We start from the raw sequence: 21,821 nt of genomic DNA on the forward strand, positions 1-21,821 counted from the left end.
GACCGTACAGATCCCCTAGAGTCTTAATTCCGTAGTTAGCCCACTCCCTCCCCATCTTATCACTAAAAATATCGGGAAGCCCAGGATTGTCCCAAATTGGCAGTTCAGTATGAAAAAAAGAAGTTTCACAATAATTCAAAATCAAATTATAAATATATACAGCATCTCTTGCGGTCTTAAATTTTACCCGCTTGAAAAAGTTTGGATCTTGATCTCTTGCTAAAAATTGATTTGAATTCGTACCAAGCATAAACAGGTAGAAAACATTTCTGGGGGTTTTTATCTAGCAAACTCCTAAGCCGGACTAAAAATGATGCACAAAAGTAAGCTTTAAAGTCCGGGAAGTCTAAACCCCCTCTTTCTGGTGGTAATTTTAATATAGCCATGGACCTTCTAGCTTTTTTGTAGCTCCAAATAAAACTGCTACAGATTCCATCTAGTTTTATGAAGAATAAATTGTTAACTCGCAAAGGAATGGAGCGGAAGAGGTATAAAAATTTAGGCAGAATATTCATTTTAATCAAATTAATTCGACCCAATAAATTGAGTGGAATTTTGTGCCATTTTTTTAACAATATAGTCACTTCTTTTAGTAAGGGGTCATAGTTTAATCTATTTATTTCATTAGTCTTTGAAGAGATTTTCACCCCCAAATACACGGCCGATTTGCAGCTTCCTGGTACTGTATAGTTAGTTTGATAATTCATAATGATTTGTGTTTTGTTAATGTTTAATTTGTATCCTGAGATGGCTCCAAAATGTTTTGCTTCTTCTGTGATTCCAATTAGTGCACCTGTCACATTAGTGGTGTAAATCGCTAAATCATCCGCGTATGCGGTTATTTTAAGAATTTTATGTTCATGTTGTATCGGTGTTATCTTAGCTTGGGTTTGCAGGGCATTGATAAAGGGTTCTATAGAGAGAGCAAAAAGCAGGGGTGAAAGCGGACACCCCTGCCGGGTCCCCCTTAGAATTGCAAACATTGGTGAAAGTAGCCCGGCATAGCAAATTGTAGCATTGGGATCCCTGTATAAGGCCTGTATGCTTCTCAGAAACCGCTCTTTAATACCAAACTGCCTCAAAACTTTCTACAGGTAATCCCACCCCACTCGGTCGAACGCTTTTTCTGCGTCTAAAAGTATCATACCGAGTGGGGTGAGATTGGTCGCTGCCACATCAAAAGCCGTAATGGCCATGTTAACGTGGGTAGTAGTATCCCTTCTGACTACAAAGCCATGTTGTTGGTCGTTAACTAAATATGGCATAAGGGGTGCCAGTCGTATTGATAACAACTTTGAGTAAGCCTTAGCATCAGTATTTATTAAAGATATTGGTCTGTACGACCCGCATTCTGTAGGTGGTTTTTTTTCTTCAGAAAAAACATGATTTTAGCGGTTCTCCAGGATTGCCGGTGATATTAATTGAATTAACTACTAAACAAAATAGGGGTAAAATTTCTTCCGCACAAATTTTATAATATTCGACTGGAAGTGTGTCTTCTCCCGCCGCCTTGTTTGATGGAAGGGAAAACACTGCTAAGCGTAATTCTTCTAGAGTGTAGTTCTCTTCCAGTTTATCAAGGATTTCCTGGTCTAAGTATTGTTTTGCTGGGAGTTTCTCGTTTATGTATGATTGTATCTGATCTTCTGTGTGCCTGCCCTCTGGAGTATATAATTTTTCATAGTATGAAGCAAATTGTTCCATAATTTGTATAGGCTGCGAATATAGAATGTCATTAAAACCTCTTATAGATTTAATTAACGTCGATGCTCTGTCGTCAGCAACTTTGTAGGCAAAAAGCTTCCCTACTCTGTCCCCACATTCGTATTGAGATAGTTTATATTTTAATATTTTACAGCTATTTTTTTCCCTAAGTGAGCTTTTGATAATGGAACGCAGAGTCAGAAGTTTATTTTCCAATTGGGCAATATCTGGCCTACTCAACATCTCAGCTTTGAGATTGTCAGCTAGTTGTTTCTCAATCTGTAAAATGTTGGCAGTCGCTATCTTTGTCTCCTTCTTTCTTATTGCATTTTGTTTAAATATATACTGTTGTGCTATTCCTCTAATAGAGGCCTTACATGCATCCCATACTGATAGAACATTGGCAGTGTCAATATTATTTGTGATAAACTCCTTTATATGTTTCTTAAGGGATGTTACAAAAACCTCATCCGATAATAGATATCTTGGAAATGTAAAAGGGCGTACTTCTTTTGGCCTTGGGGCTAAACAAAATGTAAAAATAATAGGGTTATGGTCAGAAGAAATTTTTGGCATAATCTGCATGGATCCTGAATTCATGAGTGCATCTGAGGCCCAAGCCAAGTCTATCCTAGAGCATAATTTATGAGGAGATGAATAGTAAGTATATCCAGGTATACCTGGATAGAGACTGCGCCATATGTCTTTTACGTTATGAATCTTTGCTAATTCTAATATTGCTACTCTTGTTTTACGCATGCGTGGGCATATCCCTTTCTTCGTCACATCCTGATCGTAATTTAATACACAATTAAAATCCCCCATCAGAATAAGTTCGCCCTCCCAAGATAGTAATTCTACATTCAACCAGTCATATATACGTGGCTCATCTCTATTTGGCCCATAAATAGCACAAAAAACATAGATACAATCTCCTACCCGCATTTGCATAATTGCCCATCGCCCCCCATTATCTGCCGCAGTTTTAATAACTTCTCCCCGCAATTGTCTCTTCTTTAATATTGCGACTCCTCTTATTGGAGCATTTAGTGTTGTGCAGACCACTAGTTCGTACCATAATTGATTAAAAAAATGTTTGTCTTTAAAGCAAATATGTGTTTCGGTTAACATAACGACCTGTGAATCATACATTTTCAATTCTTCATAGACTAAATTTCTTTTAATCTTATTGTTCAAGCCTGATACATTCCAAGCTAAACAACTACAATGCGCCATTTCGAATGTAAATGAAATCATAAATCTCTGTCCCTTTCTTATTGCCCTTGTTAACTTTACATCTTAGTTCCAATTTGACATCACTTTGGCTTATCATGTCTTTTTTTGTTTTTTTTACCCCCCTTCCCCTCACCCTCTCCCTCCCACTGTCCCCCCCTACTCTGTTCCCCTCCCCCCCGTAGCATAGGAAAATACCCCCCTTTTGTACCTGCTGCCGTTGGTTGGGTAGCCTCTTGAGGGTACAGCTGTCCGCGTGCCCCTCCCCTACTTCATTAAGTATGTCACGCTAGACCCCCCCTATAACAAAATCTATTTGTTATTTTGTCAGACCTGGTAGAATAGGTTTCTGACAATATCATCTGTCATACGTCATGTACCTTAAGCATTAGTAATTTTTGCTAAGACCAACTCCGCCTCTTTAACCTGAGGAAGAAAATAGGTATGACCAGCTTTAATAACTTTTAAGCAAGCAGGTTCCTGAAGAAAAACCTGAGCCCCTGCTGCTTTAAAAGAATCAATTAGTTGTCGTAAGTTCCATCGTCTCTCCATAGTAGTCTTGCAAAGGTCTGATCTAACAAAAAAAGTCACATCTTCTGTAACAATAGGGGAGTTAGGTTTCGCTTTTAGGGAAACCGCCTGCCTCAATAGATAGTTTCCAAAAAAAATCAAGAACGGACGAGGACATTTGTTTCCTTTATTTCTGTTAACTAGCGGTAGTCTGTGAACTCTTTGTAACTGAGAGTCCCAGTCCCAGTCCGCAAGGTCCGGGAATGCACGTTGGAAAAGTTTGACAATATATGCGTGAGGATCTGAGCCTTCCGTTCCTTCTGGAATCCCAAAGAGTCTAAGATTCTGTCTTCTTTGTCTATTTTCCATATCCTCGATTTTATATTGTAGGGCCCGAATCTCTTCGTCATGCCGAGTATTTTTTTGCTCGCCTTTAACCGATTGTTCTTCAATTTGCACTACCCTCTGTTGTAACTCTTCTACTTCTTGGGTTATAGTACTCATGTTGCTATTACCTTCAAGTAAGTAATTTTGTATCTTTGTGTTGTCCTCTTTCAATTGCAAAAAATATTGCTGTGCTTCATGTCGTTGTTCAGTCAGCATATTTAGGATTAAGGCCAGAGAGGGGATCTCCTCCAATGGTGTATCAGGTAGAATGACCTCCTGAAAAGTTGTTTTCGGGGATAGGTTAGGAGAGATTTGGGTCTCCTTTTCGGAGTGGTCAGTTCCCTCACCCATGTCAGTAAGATTGAGAGCCTTACCGATAGTCTTTTCTCTGCCATCGAAGGTTTCAAGAAAGCTCTCTTTCCCTATAGTTTTGTCCAACATTGGTTGATTTAAGGGAATAGAAGGAGTAACATTATCTAGCTCTTCTTGTGATGGAATTGGCAGTCCCGTGGAGGTATTTCCTGATAGTCGTAAAGCCATTGATTTGACTCCTCCCTTAGCTTGCATCCACTTACGCAATGGGCTCTCATCTATAATTGGTTTGCCTCTCATATTTGCATCTGAGCCAAGACAGCAGTCTCCAGCGAGCCCAGCGAGCCCAGCCCGCCTCCGCCCACAGATTTCGGCCGGTGTGTCCTCCCCCAAGCAAAAGCCGCATCCGTTCTGCTTTCAAGACCAAGGTAGATCAGCATAGAAAGATAATTTTATATTCTTCTGAACAATAGAGTAGCGGTCCGTATTTTCTCAGTTTGACATAGGGCAGATCAGCCGTTTCTCATCCGTTTTTGTTGAAGCAGGGAGAGCCGCGGAGTCAAGCTGCTCCGGGCAGCGTCTTCAATCCGCCATCTTCTTTTCCCACCGACATCCCATCTTATGCTTTTCTAACAAAATACGAAAGACTCACCTTCATTCCCTAAAGTGGTGAACATCATGGTTCAGAGGGCATTTCCACCCCTAAATCGAGTCCAGAACATCTTTGCAATTATCTAGACCTGGGCGGTAAACTCTGCTCCGCTCATGAAGTTTGTGGAATTCGGGCACTCTGCGCTCCGTAGCGGAGCGCTGGGTTCCTGAATTCCACATTACCGGGTGTGAAGTGGAGTTTTTTTTCCATTCGCATGCTTTAGATGTGTTTTGAGCGTCACAATAATCTTGGGCTTCTAGCGAGGTCGCGCAATATTTTGCACTCGTTTGCACCACTTCTGGCCACAACAGCACCAATGTAGTGATGACTGCGAATGGAGCGCTCGAGCAGCTTTTGGGTTGAAAAGCAGCTGAGAGGCTTTTCGAGTGGATTTTCTTCTCCAACTGGCCATTGGAGTTGGCTTTTTTTGTGCGAGAAGCTTTTTTCAACTTTTTTTTAACAGGATGGGAGTGCCCTCTAGACTTCAACTTTCTGTTCCTGTCTAGCAGGCTGCTCCCAGTGCTTTGTCCGTCTCCTGATCACTTTACATTGAAATTTGGAGCTGGAAGGGTCACTCTCCTTGTCTGCTGCATATATACCATTGTATTTAAGGACTTTGATTTTGAGAATTCACAAGTAAGTTCAAAGAAGGTTAGTACTAGCCATGGGGGAATGAGACAAATGTTTCTGTGGTGTCTGTTGAATTGAAATATCATTTAGGCCATGGATGACATTGGATTAAATCACAAAATGTGTTTTTGGGGTATTTCAATTTTTTTCTATATACAGTGTATAGGTGGGGAAATTATTTTTGATGCCTTTGGAGAATGTGTGTTTTGGTAAAACAAAATTAGCAGTTAATTTTTGTTTTTGGCATTGCTAAATTTAAGCTGTTTATACTGTGTTACCACCATGACTCCTTTGTCTAGCCAGTGTGTGAATGTGTTTGCCTTAGGCCATCATTTGTCGGTGTTCTTCATGCCATGTGGCCAGAGGCCATTTTTCTGTATAGCCTGTGTTAATCCCCGGTCTGCATGTTCAGTGTGCTTACAAGGGATGTGGCATTTGGGTAGTCTGTTATTACTCTCATGCGAGTCCTCATAGGTCTGTGTGCCACTTTTTTGTATGGAATGATTGCCTTACATACCCATTTGCTTTCCGGTGCCTTCTCTAGACATCTGCTTTCCTTTTCTGTTTCCATTGTATCCATTTATCACGTACTCTTGTACGGCGCAAAGGTCCATGAATTCTTACCATGTGACTTGGGGGCGTGCCTTGATGAGGGGGCGTCATTTGTTGCTTAGGTGCTTGGCTTTAAGTTATTTTGTTCCTGTTGGAAGAAGGATTTTGCTTCGCCCTTGACGTTCGTGTGTTTCAGGCATTCAGCCACACACGCACCATTTCCCTTGCCTTTGGGACTGCTGGAGCAGTTCCCCACCATGACGCCTGTGTGCTCGGTGTCCTGCCACACATGCACCATCTCCCTTGCATTTGGGACAGCTGGAGCAGTTCCTCTGCATGACACCCCTGTACTCTGAGTCTAGCCACACTTGCATCCTTTCCCTTACCTTTTGGCACTGCTGGAGCAGTTGCTCACTGTGACACCCATATGCTCGGCACACACACACCTGGTTCTTTTCTTTGGGAACTATTGGAGCAGGTCACAGTTAGTGACTCTTGAGTGTTTGGCATCTTTTTCCATGCACCCTTCACTGTCCCAGCCTGGTCGGATCTCCAGCAAACTGTATGTCCTTTTTCAAGCTTTTTTGGTCAGTGCACTGTCTAATGGAGTCATGGGCATGGTTTCTTTTTGGGATGCTTTCTGTTCCAACTAAGGGATATCTTTTTTGAGGGAAAAAACCCATTGTTCTTTCTGGACTCCCTCTGAGAAAATACATTCTCCTTGCTGCTACCAGTGAGATCCAATCTCCTATGACTTTTAAAGGGGATCCTTGCTCATAATCATTCACTTCCCTTCTCTGGATATTTTCTTGGTGGTTGTTTTTCTTCTCTAGATTGGGTGAGTAGTCTTATATGAAGAAGAAAAAGGGTGTATTTTTTTAAGGTTACCTAAGTTGAATAGATTTTTCCTCTATCATATGGTTTCCTGCTACTTACCTATTCCCTGTGTGGTTGTATTTTCCAGAAAGTGGCGTCACCGAAAGTCCAATCAAAAAGAGAGACTGAACCCAGCCTGTGTATTAGTCCCCCTAGAGGGAGTCCTGTTGTCATGCTGTGTTGACACCTTCCTCCAGGTTTTGTTTCCTTTTACCTTCATTTCCCCTTGGGACGAATCACCCTTGCTGCTTGATAAGCGTCGAGCGTTGTTCTGGAGGTGAGAGGTGGGACTATCTCTGCTTCCGTGGCTCCTAGTTTTCAGGTGAGTGGGATCTTGACAGTCAGTGTCCATACATGCCTATATGTTTTCTTTGTTTTCCATGCCTCCTTCTGCTGTTGTTTGACCATGTGGCTGTGGCCATTTTGTGTAGCCAGCCAGTATGCTTTTGCCATAGGCCTCCATGTGTTCTTTGTTGCTGCAATGCTTCCTTGATGGTTGTTGTTGTGACCATGTGGCTGGTGGCCATTTTGTATAGGCAGCCAGTGTGCTTTGACATAGACATGCATGTCTTCTTTGTTCCCGATGCCTCCTGCTTGTTGTTGTGACCATGTGGCTGGTGGCCATTTTGTATAGCCAGCCAGTGTGCTTTTGCCATAGGCCTGCATGTGTTCTTTGTTGTGGCCATGTCTCCTCGCTTGCTACTTGACCATGTGGTCGATGGCCATCTTGTGTAGCCAGCCTGTGTGCTTTTGCCATTGGCCTGCATGTGTTCTTTGTTGTGGCCATGCCTTCTTGCTTGCTACTTGACCATGTGGTTGGTGGCCATTTTGTGTTGCCAGCCTGTGTGCTTTTGCCACTGACCTGCAAATGTTCTTATTGTGGCCATACCTCCTTGCTTGCTGCTTGACTATGTGTTGGGTGGTCATTCTGTGTAGCCAGCCAGTGTGCTTTGCCATAGGCCTGCATGTGTTCTTTGTTGTGGCCATGCCTCCTCGCTTGCTACTTGACCGTGTGGTCGGTGGCCATCTTGTGTAGCCAGCCTGTGTGCTTTTGCCATTGGCCTACATGTGTTCTTTGTTGTGGCCATGCCTTCTTGCTTGCTACTTGACCATGTGGTTGGTGGCCATTTTGTGTTGCCAGCCTGTGTGCTTTTGCCACTGACCTGCAAATGTTCTTATTGTGGCCATACCTCCTTGCTTGCTGATTGACCATGTGTTGGGTGGTCATTCGGTGTAGCCAGCCAGTGTGCTTTGCCATAGGCTGGAATGTCTTCTGTGTTGCCCATGTACCCTTCATGTTGTTGTGTCCAAGTGGCCGGTTGCCATTTTTTGTAGCCAGCCAGTGTGCTTTTGCCATAGGCCTGCATGTGCTCTTTGTTGTAGCCATGCCTCCGTGCTTGCTGCTTGACCATGTGGTTGATGGCCTTTTTGTGTAGCTAGCCTGTGTGCTTTTGCCATTGGCCTGAATGTGTCCTTTGTTGTGGCCATGCCTCCTTGCTTGCAGTTTGATCATGTGTTCAATGGCCATTTTGTGTAGCCAGCCTGTGTGCTTTTGTCATAGGCCTGCATGTGTTCTTTGTTGTGGCAGTGCCTCCTCGCTGGTTGTTGTTGTGACCAATTGTCTGGCGGCCATTTTGTGCCGGCAGCCAGTGTGCTTTTGCAATAGGCCTGCATGTCTTCTTTGTTCCCCATGCCTCCTACTTGTTTGTAACCATGTGGGTGGTGGCCAATTTGTAGCCAGCCGGTGTGTGGCCTGCTCGTGTTCTATGTTTTGGCCGTGCCTCCTTGCATGCTGCTCGACGATGTGGTCGGTGGCCATTTTGTATAGCCAGCCCGTGTGCTTTTACCATAGGCCTGCATGTTTTCTTTGTTGTGACCATGCCTCCTTGCTTGCTGCTTGACCATGTGGTAGGTGGCCATTTTGTGTAGCAAGCCAGTGTCCTTTTGCCATAGGTCTGCATGTGTTCTTTATTGTGGCCATGCCTCCCTGCTTGCTGCTTGACCATGTGGTCGGTGGCCATTTTGTATAGCCAGCCTGTGTGCTTTTGCCATATGCCTGCATGTGTTCTTAGTTATGGCCATGCTTCCTTGCTGGTTGTTGTTGTGACTGGTGGCCATTGTTTGTACCCAGTCAGTGTGCTTTACCATAGCCCTGCATGTCTTCTTTGCTCCCTAAGCCTCCTGCTTGTTGTTGTGACCACATGGCTGGTGACCATTTTGTGTAATCAGCCAGTGTGCTTTTGCATGGGCCTGCATGTGTTCTTTGTTGTGGCCATGCCTCCTTGCTTGCTGCTTAACTAAGTGGTCGGCAGCCATTTTGTGTAGCCAGCCTGTGTGCTTATGCCGTCGGCCTTCATGTGTTCTTTGTTGTGGCCACATGCCTCCTTGCTGGTTGTTGATGTGACCACGTGGATTGTGGTCATTTTGTGCAACCAGCCAGTATGCTTTGCCATAGGCCTGCATGTATTTTTTGTTCCCAAATCCCCATACCTTCTTGCTCAGTGTTGTTGTTGACCATGTGACACTGGCTGGCAGCCATTGTGCGTGTCCAGCCAGTGTGTCTTTGCCACGTCCCCAGCAGTGCTTCAGCAGAATCGCCCATGTCAGCGACTTCACAATGGCACAAGACTCTGAAAGAGATGGAGACACCATGGCATACAGTGACTTCCCCACAATGCAGATTGCGTCTACCACAGCCATCTACTTCTTGGAAGACGCCTGTGTCAGTGGCTCCAGAAAAGAAGAAAATCCAGGTTACTATTATGGGCATTTTTAGGCAGGAGGGGCCCTACTAGTGGACCACCAAACTGCACGTTTGTACACTGGAAAGCTGGCAAAAATGTAAATGATGGACCTCCTCCCTTTTTCTATTGTGGAAGAAGTGGGATTCTTACAATTTGTGGCAGCCATCTGCCCAAAATGGAAGGTACCAAGTCGGATCTATTCTGCTGGACTTGCTGTTCCAGAGCTGCATCTCGATGTGCTGCAGTTGATTGGACAAGCTTCGCAGCAAAGTGTTGTTCACATCATCCACCTGACAACAGATATGTGGAACAGTTGTCAGGGGGCTGATTACATGCGTATCACTGCACACTTGATCTCTTTTACAGGGGTAAATCAAAATATATCTGTAGGTCTTGGCCCTAAAGAAAGTTTTAAGAGCGTCCATCGGCATGCGACAGTGGCCATGTTCGCCATGGAGAAATCACATACAGTTGTAAACATCTTGGAGTAATATAACAGCAAGGTGTACGAATGGCTGAGTCCCAGTGGTCTCAGAATTTGATTTTTGTGCCTCAGACAATGTTAGTAACATAGTCAAGGCCATGTCAGACAGAGGCTATTTCAGGGTCCTGTGTTTGGCCCATTGCATCAACCTGACGGTCAAGGCTTCCTCAAAAAGGAAGATACATTCAGCAATATACTGACTACCTACCAAAAAATGTGCACTAATTTCAGCCATTCTTTTAAAGCCTGGAAACAGTTGAGGAATATTCAGGGTAATTATAGAGCACCAGCTAAAGCCCTGATACAGGAGGTGCCAACACGTTGGAACTTGACCTATTACTTGAGCAGTACAGACAAATCAATGACTATGTCATTCTAAGAGGAGGGGATGCAGTTGGGAAAGCTATGACCATGGATGAGGATAAATGGGGTATAGTCAAATGCCTGACACAGATGCTACTCCTCTTTGAGTATTTCATATGGGAAGTTAGCAAGGTGGATAGTATGATGGGACAAACTATTCTGTTGTTTCATCTCCTACAGGAACAGGTAAAGAAGGTTTTTGAAAGGTTCGCCTCCGCAGGTGTGAATGAAAACACAGAAGTGCATGGCTTGGTTAAGATCTTAATCCTTTGCTTGGCTTGTAATACAAGGCTGCAACATGACATCATCATGTCCAAAGAATACATCTGTGCCACACTACGTGAGCCTCAGTACAACATTTTTTTGCCCTCTTTCATTCCTTTTTCTGATGGGGATGTTTAAAAATACCTGAGGTGGATTGTAGAACAAGCCAGAGACCTTGAAGAAGAACAGCTGCAATTTAGGGTCCCACCCTGAAGTTCTGGGTAGCCGCCTTCCGCTTCCAGAGAGGGCAGTCTTGTCTCACAACAGCCCATAACACCATCAACCAGAACACTGGCAACCACTGCAACAGAAAGACTGGATCCAGCCTTTCTATTGTATTGGTTTCAATTATCAGGGCTTAAGTGATGACAACAGAGAATGAGCAAGTGGCAGCCCCAGTGACCATCCACAGGATGCTCCTTGAGTATCTAAATGATCCAAAAGAGGTGTATGTTGATCAAAATCCATTGATGTATTGGTATGGGAAGATGTGCAAATGGCCCAAGCTTAGCAGGCTGGCAATAAAGTATCTGGCTTGTCCGGTAGCCAGTGTGTCTGCTGAGTGAGTGTGCAGTGCAGCTAGTGCATTTGTTACAATGAGAAGGACCAGTCGCTCACCTCAAAACATAGAGAGATTGACTATGATCAAAATGAACAAACATTTTATACCACACAGTTACATCATCCTTGAAACAGCACAGGAGGAGGATGATTGGTGAGAATTTGAATCAAGTGTGTTAGCTGACCAACTTCTGGGCGAACCACCTAAGTTTGAGGATGAACTCTACTTCCTGGACTAAGCATGCCAGTGCCCCTATAGAACTTTTTACTTATTTCTCGTTGAACTTCTATCTTTGCAAAACAAAAGTGACTAGTGGAACATTATTATTATTTTTTAGTCATATTTATGAAGCCCGACATTTTTTAGTCACATATATTGCTGAATTGCAGTTGGACCAGTGTTCATTGAGCAACCTACACAATTCTTTCATGACATTGGAGACAATGCCGTCCTCCCTTACATGCCCATTGCCTATCCCTTTTTGTGTCACTTACCACTAGCAGGTCTGCCCCAGAAGATTGGTGATTTACAAGAGTGCCTGCCAATACCAAATTCCAATATGTTGCCTACATCAAAGATACATACCTAATACCTAAACTACCTGTGCTTGGATTGGAAGAGATAACTACAGCTGTCACAATGGAGAGTTAATGATTGCGTGAATGATGATGATTGATGCTTTATCATGTGGTGGCTGACAGTGAGGGAGGGTGTGTGTTGAACTGTAATGCGGGAACTTTCTTGAGATGATTGCTTTGCAATGTTTGGGGCCTGAGTGAAGGGCAGTGATTTTTTTCTCTGGAGGTGATTGGCCTTTACAAATTTACTTAGCAGCAAATTGATTAACTTGTATAGTCCACTCTTATGAACCCTCTGGTTTTTTCATCATCAAGGATGGCTGCCCTAGACAATTGTTTGATTTATAAGACTGCTAAATTCCAGTCTGTTGCTTGCATCAAAAGGGAGATAGTGCACTTACCACTGTGCTTGGATTGGAACAGGTAACCATTGCACCAATGAGTGATCTGATTATCAAGTGATGGTGAGAATGATGATTGATGTGGTGGCTTACAGTGAGGGAGGGTGTGTTGAACTGTAATTCTAAAACTTTCTTGAGATGATTGATTTACAATGTTAAGGGCCGGACTGATGGGTGATAATTTTCTTCCCTGGAGGTGATTGGCCTTCTCACACTTAACCAGATTTAACTGCAGGGACGTCTTTTGTCTGGGTCTTCAGAGAGAAAAAGTCACTTGAGTTACCAAACAAAAACATATCAAAATACTGCTATTCTGTTTCTCTAATTGTTCTTCAACAGCAGTGCACTACTTGTCTATCATGTTTTTTTGCTTACTTAATGATGGCTATCAGAAGCAACTCCGGAGGGCATCAACAAATGACAAGAGGAACGTGGATATTACTGAGTGATGAGGCAACCAGAGCTGGAATGCTTACCTTCCAGAGGGCAGGCCAGCTCAATTTGCACCAGAGGAGCCTAAGAATTGGAATTCTACCTGCATATTGCTCTTCTTTACATCATAACAGAGAATAACGGGTGCTATATTAGCTCCTACCATTTACATCTTGCTGCACTTTCTTGTCATGTCAATCTTACAAAAAAGAGCATGCCACCTGCTGGTGAAGATTAAAAACAGAGGGCCTCAAATGCCAACACTTCCAATAATGCTAACTCATACTTGAATAAACGCCTACCGAATAATGGTGGAAGACAAACACAATGATTTGGTATACATGTTTATGCCTATTGCTGCAATGTATGTACTTTAAGTCCTTCTGCACAGCAATTTAACTAAAAGTGCATTTCACATTGTGAAAAAGCCCCTAACCAGTTAAAGGGAAATTCTCTTCTGTTTCTCCCGAACAGGCACTCCAAATCAGAAGTGCAACACAAGCCATTTCTCATCTCTTGCAATAAATCCTAGAAAACACTTTAATACCATGATGGCACCTTCCACACCAGACATTAAATTAGCAGAACTTAAAGGCTTGAAAATATATATTGCTACAGTGAGCAAATAACAGTAGGTACAAACTGGGAAATTAAAACTCTATGGGCCATATGTATCAACACATTTCTCCATAGACACAGAATGGGAAAAACCCTTTCATACATCTGGCCAATGCTTAGCTGGCTTCCTACAGAACAAGGCTGTGCTCAACAGATAGGCGAGTCAATAACTTAGAACAAAGAGTATGGGAAGCACTGGATAGGGAAAAGGAAATAAGTAGCAAGCATTTAGCGCAACGACACTTTAGGTCCCTCTACAAAAATAGTACAAAGCCAGATCTATGCTGAGAGATAGCAGCCAGTACCAGTCTGAAAAATCCTGGACACACTCAATAGTGAGTGATATACCAAATGGGGGTACATTTGATCGATCAATCCTTCTCTGTTATATTGATGACATTACACTGATGGGTACACTCTCACTATGAGTTTTTAGCGTAAGTTGGGTTTGGCCTCCGAGAGGGATAGCCTACCATTTAAAATCAACGCTTCTTACTTCTGGCTACCTCAGCCTTATACATATGTTACTCTCTGTGTAGTTATTTAGTGCCCCTTACAGAAAAGGTGCAGGTAGAAATCCTATTGTAGCTCAGCTGTGCATATACAATGCAATGTAATAACACCATAGCTTGTCATAAATACTGGAAATAACAAAACATCCATGCAAAAGCATGAGTAACCTTATAATCGTTTTGATGTACGTCAACCAGCTGATCAATTTCATTAAACTGAAAAAAGTAATTACCTATTTAGCATGGAAAAAGAAAACATGGCACTAATTGAAGACATGTATGTATACCCTTTCGAATCCTCGAAGTTGCAAAACATATAAGCAACCAGAATGCAATACAAGAAGGGATGAGTTGCGATATTGTCACCTAAAACCCTGCTGGTAGGAATTTGCAAGACTTGGTATGACCCCAGTGGTAGATACGTATGCGCCAAAATACTGATCCAATCTTCACATGTAGTACTCAGCTCCAACTATGGCCAACTGAGAATGAGCCTGATTTCTTTTTAGACCTATTTAGGGTACTGATTGAAATAAAGCACACTAAGATCATGATAGGAGGAGACTAGGTCATCACCCAAGATCCATTCATAGACACATCTGGCCCTACACAACTGATCGAGATTCTAAAAAGAGTTTGCTGTATGACCTGATGCATGGTCAAGCTCTTCTGGATCCATGGCATTTGCTTCTTTCTACTTTTGTCTATCCCTGGCGCCGGGAAATCCACTGCGGGTAGCTGTTGCGCATTATAAGTTCAAATAAATAAATAAATTTACTACATCCCAGAGGCAGATAATGTGCATTCGTGTCATGTACAGATGGAACCAATAATACTTGAATTGGCTATTTTATGGTATCTGATGCTGTATCCCCAAGACAGCAAGAATTAAAAATAATGGATAACAGCAACTCTGATCACTCAGCACTGAAACATATAAATGATCCAGGTATGCTAAACCTCTAGAATCAATGCTGGAATATGTAGACTCAAAAATTTAAATAAGCTGAGGGGAAAGAGAAACTGTATTTTTCCTGCTAGAGTTCATGACTCTCAACAAACAATATCTCTCATTACCTCAAACACTGGGTGTGGCATGCAAAGCATAGACGAGGGAGCAACTAATAAAGGAATCAGCAAGAAGAAAACAGAAAGAAATACAGTATCTGTGATGGCTAGAGAATCAAAGTCAAAAGATGACAATTCAAAATCAGGCTTTGCTTTCACTTCCAAGGCTGAAAAAGCGGGGACCAGAATCTAATTTAATCATTATGAAAATGTTGAAAAGGCTGGCAGACTGCTGACTTTGCACGTGAAGCAACTGAATTCCTCTCGCTCTATTTCAGCTGTCTGGTCTTCCACAGAAACACTTCTCACCAACCCAAAACAGATTTTTGTTGAATTGGCCAATTTCTTTAAACAACAATACACTACTGAAAAAGATGAGGGCAGTTGAAAAGTGTAAGAAGATTTCATGAATCAACTATAACTATCCCTTCAAAAGGAAGAAGCATCAAAAACATTGGAAGAAGAAATTTAAGAAGCCATCAAAGCAATACCTGTAAGAAAAGCACCCAGGAGGGTGGTTTCACAATAGAATTCTACAAGACCAATGTCAAAATTCTTGTTCCCATCCCATGCAAAATTTTCAAGGAGGCAGGAGAATTTTTCTCCCCAGAAATTATCCCCTGATGAAGGTCCCAAAGCGGTATGAAATGTATTGGGATTGAACAGTCAATATTTGATGTCACCATATTTGATGAAATTAAAGGAACTGAAAACGAATAAAACAATCTATGAAAAATGTTTTTGAAGTATATAACTTTGTTTATGCAAATAAATGCATCAGGAGAAACCGGAATGAATGCCATAATTTGGTTGACCAGACTAAAAATTTGCCTGAGTCCCTCTTGTGGGTGATAGTGGTGCTGGAAGGAGACACTGCCCCGACAAGGAACAGTACAGATTTGAACCTCTGGCAGAATTACCATTTGGGCAGTGACCAGGCACTTAATTAACTTTAAAGGTGGCTTCCTTTTTCACAAGCAGATGTCAAATAACAACTCACAGGCCTCTTCTGTGTTCTGTGACGAAGGGGCGCCTAAGGCAAGCCTGTCTGCGCGTCTGGACCGCGCCCAGCGCCAGAACCCCTGGTCCCCACAACCGCCTTGACGCCCGACACAGCTACGATGCCAGCACCCTCCATGCACTCAACACCGGACGATCACACACCTGCTCCCTGACCTTTCACCAGCCGGAACTGCAGCTTCACCAGCATCCGCCCGCCAAGCCGCCGACCAGGAAAGAACCCAACTACCTCAGATGCATCCTCCTCAACACCCGCTCCGCCCGCAAAGTCGCTGTTGAGCTCTGGGACCTACTCGACTCAACATCCCCAGGCGTCGCCTTCCTGACGGAGACCTGTCTGAACCCCGCCTCGGCACCTGATATCGCCATAGCCGTCCCGGAAGGCTACAAAATCACCCGCAGGGACCGCACCAACGGAGTAGGAGGAGGAATCGCCATCGTCCACAGGAACACACTCAGAGTCTCGACACACACCGACGACACCGTCAGCACCGCCGAACACCTGCACTTCCAGATCCGCACCAACCCCAACACCACCCTCAGAGGAACCCTCGTCTACAGACCCCCCGGGCCCCGACCACAGTTCATGGACTCCATCGCCGACTACGTCAGCACACAGGCCCTTGCCTCCATGGACTACATCCTCCTCGGTGACCTGAACTACCACCTCGAGAACAACAATGACACCAACTCCACCACCCTGATCGACAACCTAGCCAACCTCAGACTCAGACAACTCGTCACAACACCCACCCACTCTGCCGGCCACACGCTTGACCCCATCTTCTCCGCAAGCCCCCACGTCTCCTTCAACCACACCACCGAACTCCACTGGACCGACCATCGCTGCATTCACTTCACCTTCAAGAAGCCCACCACACACCACCATACCCAACAGATGCCTCGCCGCTGCTGGAGCAAAATAACCGAAGACCAGCTAACCACCACCCTCGTCCAGAGCGCACCCGCCGACCCCATCGACCCTGACAACGCCGCCCGCAACCTCAGTCAGTGGATCGACGACTGCGCCAACACCCTTGCCCCGTTCAAGAAGCCCTCCAACAGTCACACCAGCAAGAAAGCCAGCTGGTTCACTGAAGACCTCCAGGCCTCCAAGCAAAACTGCCGAAAACTGGAGAAGAACTGGCTCCATGAACGAACACAGGGCAGCTACGCAGCCCACAAGAACGCCACCCGCAGACACCATCACCTCATCAGATCTGCCAAAAGGACCTCCTTCAAAGACCACCTAGACAACAACACACACAACAGCAAAGAGCTCTTCAACATCATGAAGGAACTCTCAAACCCCTGCACCAACACCAACGACGTCCCACCTTCGCAAGACCTGTGCGACTCGCTGGCCACCTTCTTCCACCTCAAGATCGCAGACATCCACAACAGCTTCAACACCACGACCGCCCTGACAACCACGGAGACCTCCGCCCCCAAGACCACCATCCGCACCAACCGCCTGCTCTCCTGGACCAACTATACCGACGGCGACACCATCAAGATCATGAGCACCATCCACTCAGATCTCCGTCAGACTCATGCCCACACCACATCTTCAACAAAGCCAGCACAGCCATCGCACCCCATCTCCGGAAAGTCATCAACATCTCCTTTGTGACAGCAACCTTCCTGGAGAGCTGGAAGCACGCTGAGATCAACGCTTTACTCAAGAAACAGAAGGCGGACCCCAAGGACCTCAAGATCGTCTGGCCCATCTCCTTTCTCCCATTCCCAGCGAAGGCCATTGAGAAGACCGTCAACAAACAATTGACCCGCAACCTCAAGTAGAACAGCATCCTGGACCTTTCCCAACCCAGATTCCGCAGCAACCACAGCACCGAAACTGCCCTCATCGCCGCCACCTATGACATCAGGACCCTGCTAGACAACAGCGAAACAGCGGCCCTCATCCTCCTGGGCCTGTTAGCCGCCTTCGACGCGGTCTGCCACCGCACACTACGAACACGCCTCCACGACGCCGGGTTCCAAGAGAAGGCCCTGGACTGGACCACCTCCTTCCTCTCCGGCAGAACACAGAGCGTCCGCCTTCCCCCTTCCGCTCCGAAGCCACCGAGATCATCTGCAGTGTACCCCAGGGCTCATCCCTCAGCCCAACAATGTAGGAACTGGGGTAGCCAGTTCCCCCGGGGGTAGCCTGGCACGAGCAGGTAGGCACCCGAAAGCTTATGTGTTAAGTGACTACACAGCACACAACCACTGAGACAATAAAAGGCACGCAATGACTGACGCCACTCCAGTGTGTTTGATTAAAAATCAAATAACTTTTATGTAAGATTCAAGGTTCAGGAGTGGAAAATCACAGTATCAATTAGTCATCAAAACATTTCATTGGAGGGGAGAAAAGTGAGCAGTTCAATAATCAATGTAGCACATTGCAAAATCCTTTCAGGAAAGAATTAGCATCACATTAAACAGGAGCAAAACATCTCCTTAGGTATGGCGAAATCTCCATTTCATCAAGTATGTAACCTGTTCAGTAGGTAAAACAATTAGCACGGGTGAACACTTCTATAGCAATTGTCCACAGGTTTTCAGGTTGGTAACCTGTTCAGTAGATAACGCAATTAATCTCTCACCAAGCAAGGGTGAACATTACCTAAAACTCCTTAGCAGGAATAAAACATATCCTTCAGCAGGAATAAGCAGTGCATTAAGTGAGGATAAAACATTTCATTAAATGTAGAACATTTCCTGAGCCGCTGCCTTAGGGTAGGCTAACTCCTTCCCTGTATCAGGAGAAAAACATTTAATAGATAGGAAGAACCACCTCCTAGGCATAGGTACCACAGTCTCTTAATCAAGAATAAACATGTCCTCAATCAGAGGGGACACCCCATAAGGTAAACATTACAATTTCCTCATCAATGCAGCACCTTGCAATAATCCTGTCAGGAAAGAAAATAGCGTTTCCCTACACAGCAGAAAACTCCAATGGGTATAAACCAGTATGTCAGCAGGTAAATTGACACATTGCCTCCAGCATGGGTAAAATATTTCATTAATAAACAACCCCTGCAGCATAGCACTTTTAGGAATCTGGGCAACTGTTCCTTGGATAGGATAAACATTTCATGAAGCCCGCCCCTGCAAGGAATGCATTACAAGACATTCAATTATCCGCCCAGTCAGCAGGAGTAAAACATTTCCTTGTGTCACTGCAGGCATTCGGGAACTCCTACCCTAGACAGGAGTAAAACATTTAATTAATTAGGAGTAAACATTTCAGTAGGGTACCCCTATCTATTTCCTTCAGGTAAGGATAAAACCTTTCATCTGGCAAGAATATATTTCCTCAGGTGAGAATAAACATTTCCTGGAGTAGGTCTTAGGGAACATCCTAGTATGCAAGTATGATTAACCAGTTAATAAGCCCAGCTGCAATAGCTCATTCTATGCAACAGTAAAACCTTTCCTCAGGACAGCAATTCAGCCACTTCAGTCAGGGGGAGTTAGGCAGGACAGCGCAGGCCAATACCTGGTTGAGTCCCCAGCAGTCCTGTGGTAATTTGAAGGTCTTCTTTTTCTTGGCGCTTGATGGATTTTTGCACCCTTGTAAATAGCTGCTGGTTTCTTGTTACTTGAAGTTGCTGAGGAGAGGGGGGGTTGAGTTGAAGGCTTGAAGAGTTTCTCCTCAGTCACTGCAGATGGACCCTAGGGTTCCCTACCACTAGGCCAGATCAGGGGGCTAGCGTAGGACACCTCACCCAGCTTAAGAGGCAGCACCTAAATCCTGTCACTCCCAGTAGCATAGGTTCCTCACTAGGCCCTCCCGCCTAAAACTCCTGCGTGGGTTCCCCAGGTCAGTGATGCCCCAACTGACTAGAAAAAGATCCCTCCCTTGCTTATATATGCCCAGGTCAGGTGACCACTCTCTAAGGTGGCAAAAATCAGCTCCGCCTTTCTTCTGGAAGGTTCCAGGAGCTTCCCCACTCTACCTATGGACAGGGGATGGGTGGCTGGCATTGCAACATTGTATGGGGATCCAGCCTGCTCCTGGCAACTAGGGTGCTACACTAAAAAGACCACGCTGCAGTAGCAGGGGCCAGTGGCAGCCATGTTTGAAGTAGAGAGCACCTGCACCTTAACATAGGTTAGCCATGAAAAGGTGCCCGAAGACCTAAGGGCCAACAAAAAGTAGGTGGAAAAAATGAGGCAAGGGCAAAAAAAACACAGGGAAAGACCACCCTAGGGCTGACAGGTCTAACATGCTTCCCCCCAGCTGAAAGTGGGGAGAGCTACCCAACCTCTAGGGAGTTCTCGTCACTAAGGCGGAAAAACCGGGAGAGACCGTCAGCATTGGCGTGGTCAATTCCGGGCCGATGTTCCACCCTAAAGTCCATCCCCTGTAGGGAAATGGACCACCTTAGCAACTTGGGATTTTCGCCTCTCATTTGCATGAGCCAGCGAAGGGGTCGGTGGTCGGTTTGAACCAGGAAGTGAGAGCCAAAAAGGTATGGCCTCAACTTCTTCAAAGCCCAGACCACAGCGAAGGCTTCTCGCTCGATGGTACTCCATCGCTGTTCCCGAGGGAGGAGTCTTCTAGAGATGAAGGCCACAGGTTGGTCTTGGCCATCATCCTTGAGTTGCGACAGCACGGCGCCTACGCCATGCTCTGAGGCATCTGTCTGCACGATGAATTATTTTTGGAAGTCCGGAGTGGCCATCACCGGAGCGGTGCACATCGCGCGCTTCAGTGTTTCAAATGCCTCCTGGCAAGTAGCCGTCCAGATCACCTTGCGTGGCTGCTTTTTGGACGTCAACTCAGTCAAAGGGGCCACGATGGTGCCATATCCCTTGACGAATCTGCGGTAATAGCCAGTGAGGCCGAGGAAAGCTCGGACCTCAGTCTGAGTTTTGAGGGGCACCCAGGCCATGATGGTCTCAATTTTGGCCTGGAGGGGTTGCACCTTACCCCCGCCAACCAGGTGTCCCAGGTACACGACAGATCCCTGTCCAATCTGGCACTTGCTAGCCTTGATGGTGAGGCCAGCGCATTGTGACGCCCGCAGCACCTCCTGGAGATGCTGCAGATGGTCCTCCCAGGTGCTACTGAAGACAGCTATGTCATCCAGGTACGCCGCTGAGAAGGACTCCAGGCCAGATAGCACCTGGTTCACCAACCGCTGGAAGGTGGCCGGAGCATTCTTAAGCCCGAAGGGCATCACTCGAAATTGGAAGTGGCCCTCCGGGGTGGAGAACGCTGTCTTCTCCTTTGCTCCATCGGCCATGGCAATCTGCCAGTACCCTGATGTCAAGTCGATGGTGCTGAGGTACTTGGCTGCTCCCAGCCGGTCAATCAGCTCGTCTGCCCGTGGGATCGGGTGTGCGTCTGTCTTGGTGACAGAGTTCAACCCCCGATAGTCCACACAGAACCGAAGTTCTGGTGTGGTGCCCGGTGGAGCCGCTTTCGGCACCAGCACAACCGGACTAGCCCACGGGCTGCTGGAGGGTTCGATCACACCCAGCTCCAGCATCTTGGTCACCTCACCCTGGATGCTGTTCTTTACTTTCTCGGACAGCCGGTAAGACTTGTTTTTCACTGGCGGACTGTCCCCTGTGTCCACATCGCGTGCACACAGATGTGTGATTCCAGGCGTGAGGGAGAACAATGAGGCGTGCTGCGCCAATACCTGGCGGCAGTCCCTCTGTTGCTCTGAGGTCAAGGATGGGGAGAGGACAACTCCCTCCACTGAACCATCCTTTTCCTGAGCCGTTAGAAGGTCAGGAAGAGTCTCACTCTCCTCCTCCTCGCTCCCATCCGTCACCATGAGGAGAGCAAGCTCTGATCGCTCATGGTGAGGCTTCAGGCGGTTGACATGGAGCACTCGATGGGGCTATCGGGGGGTCTTCAAGTCCACGACGTAGGTGGTCTGGCCTCGACGC

Source organism: Lissotriton helveticus, chromosome 6 (assembly GCF_964261635.1).
Source record: "Lissotriton helveticus chromosome 6, aLisHel1.1, whole genome shotgun sequence".
NCBI classification, from domain to species: Eukaryota; Metazoa; Chordata; class Amphibia; order Caudata; family Salamandridae; genus Lissotriton; species Lissotriton helveticus.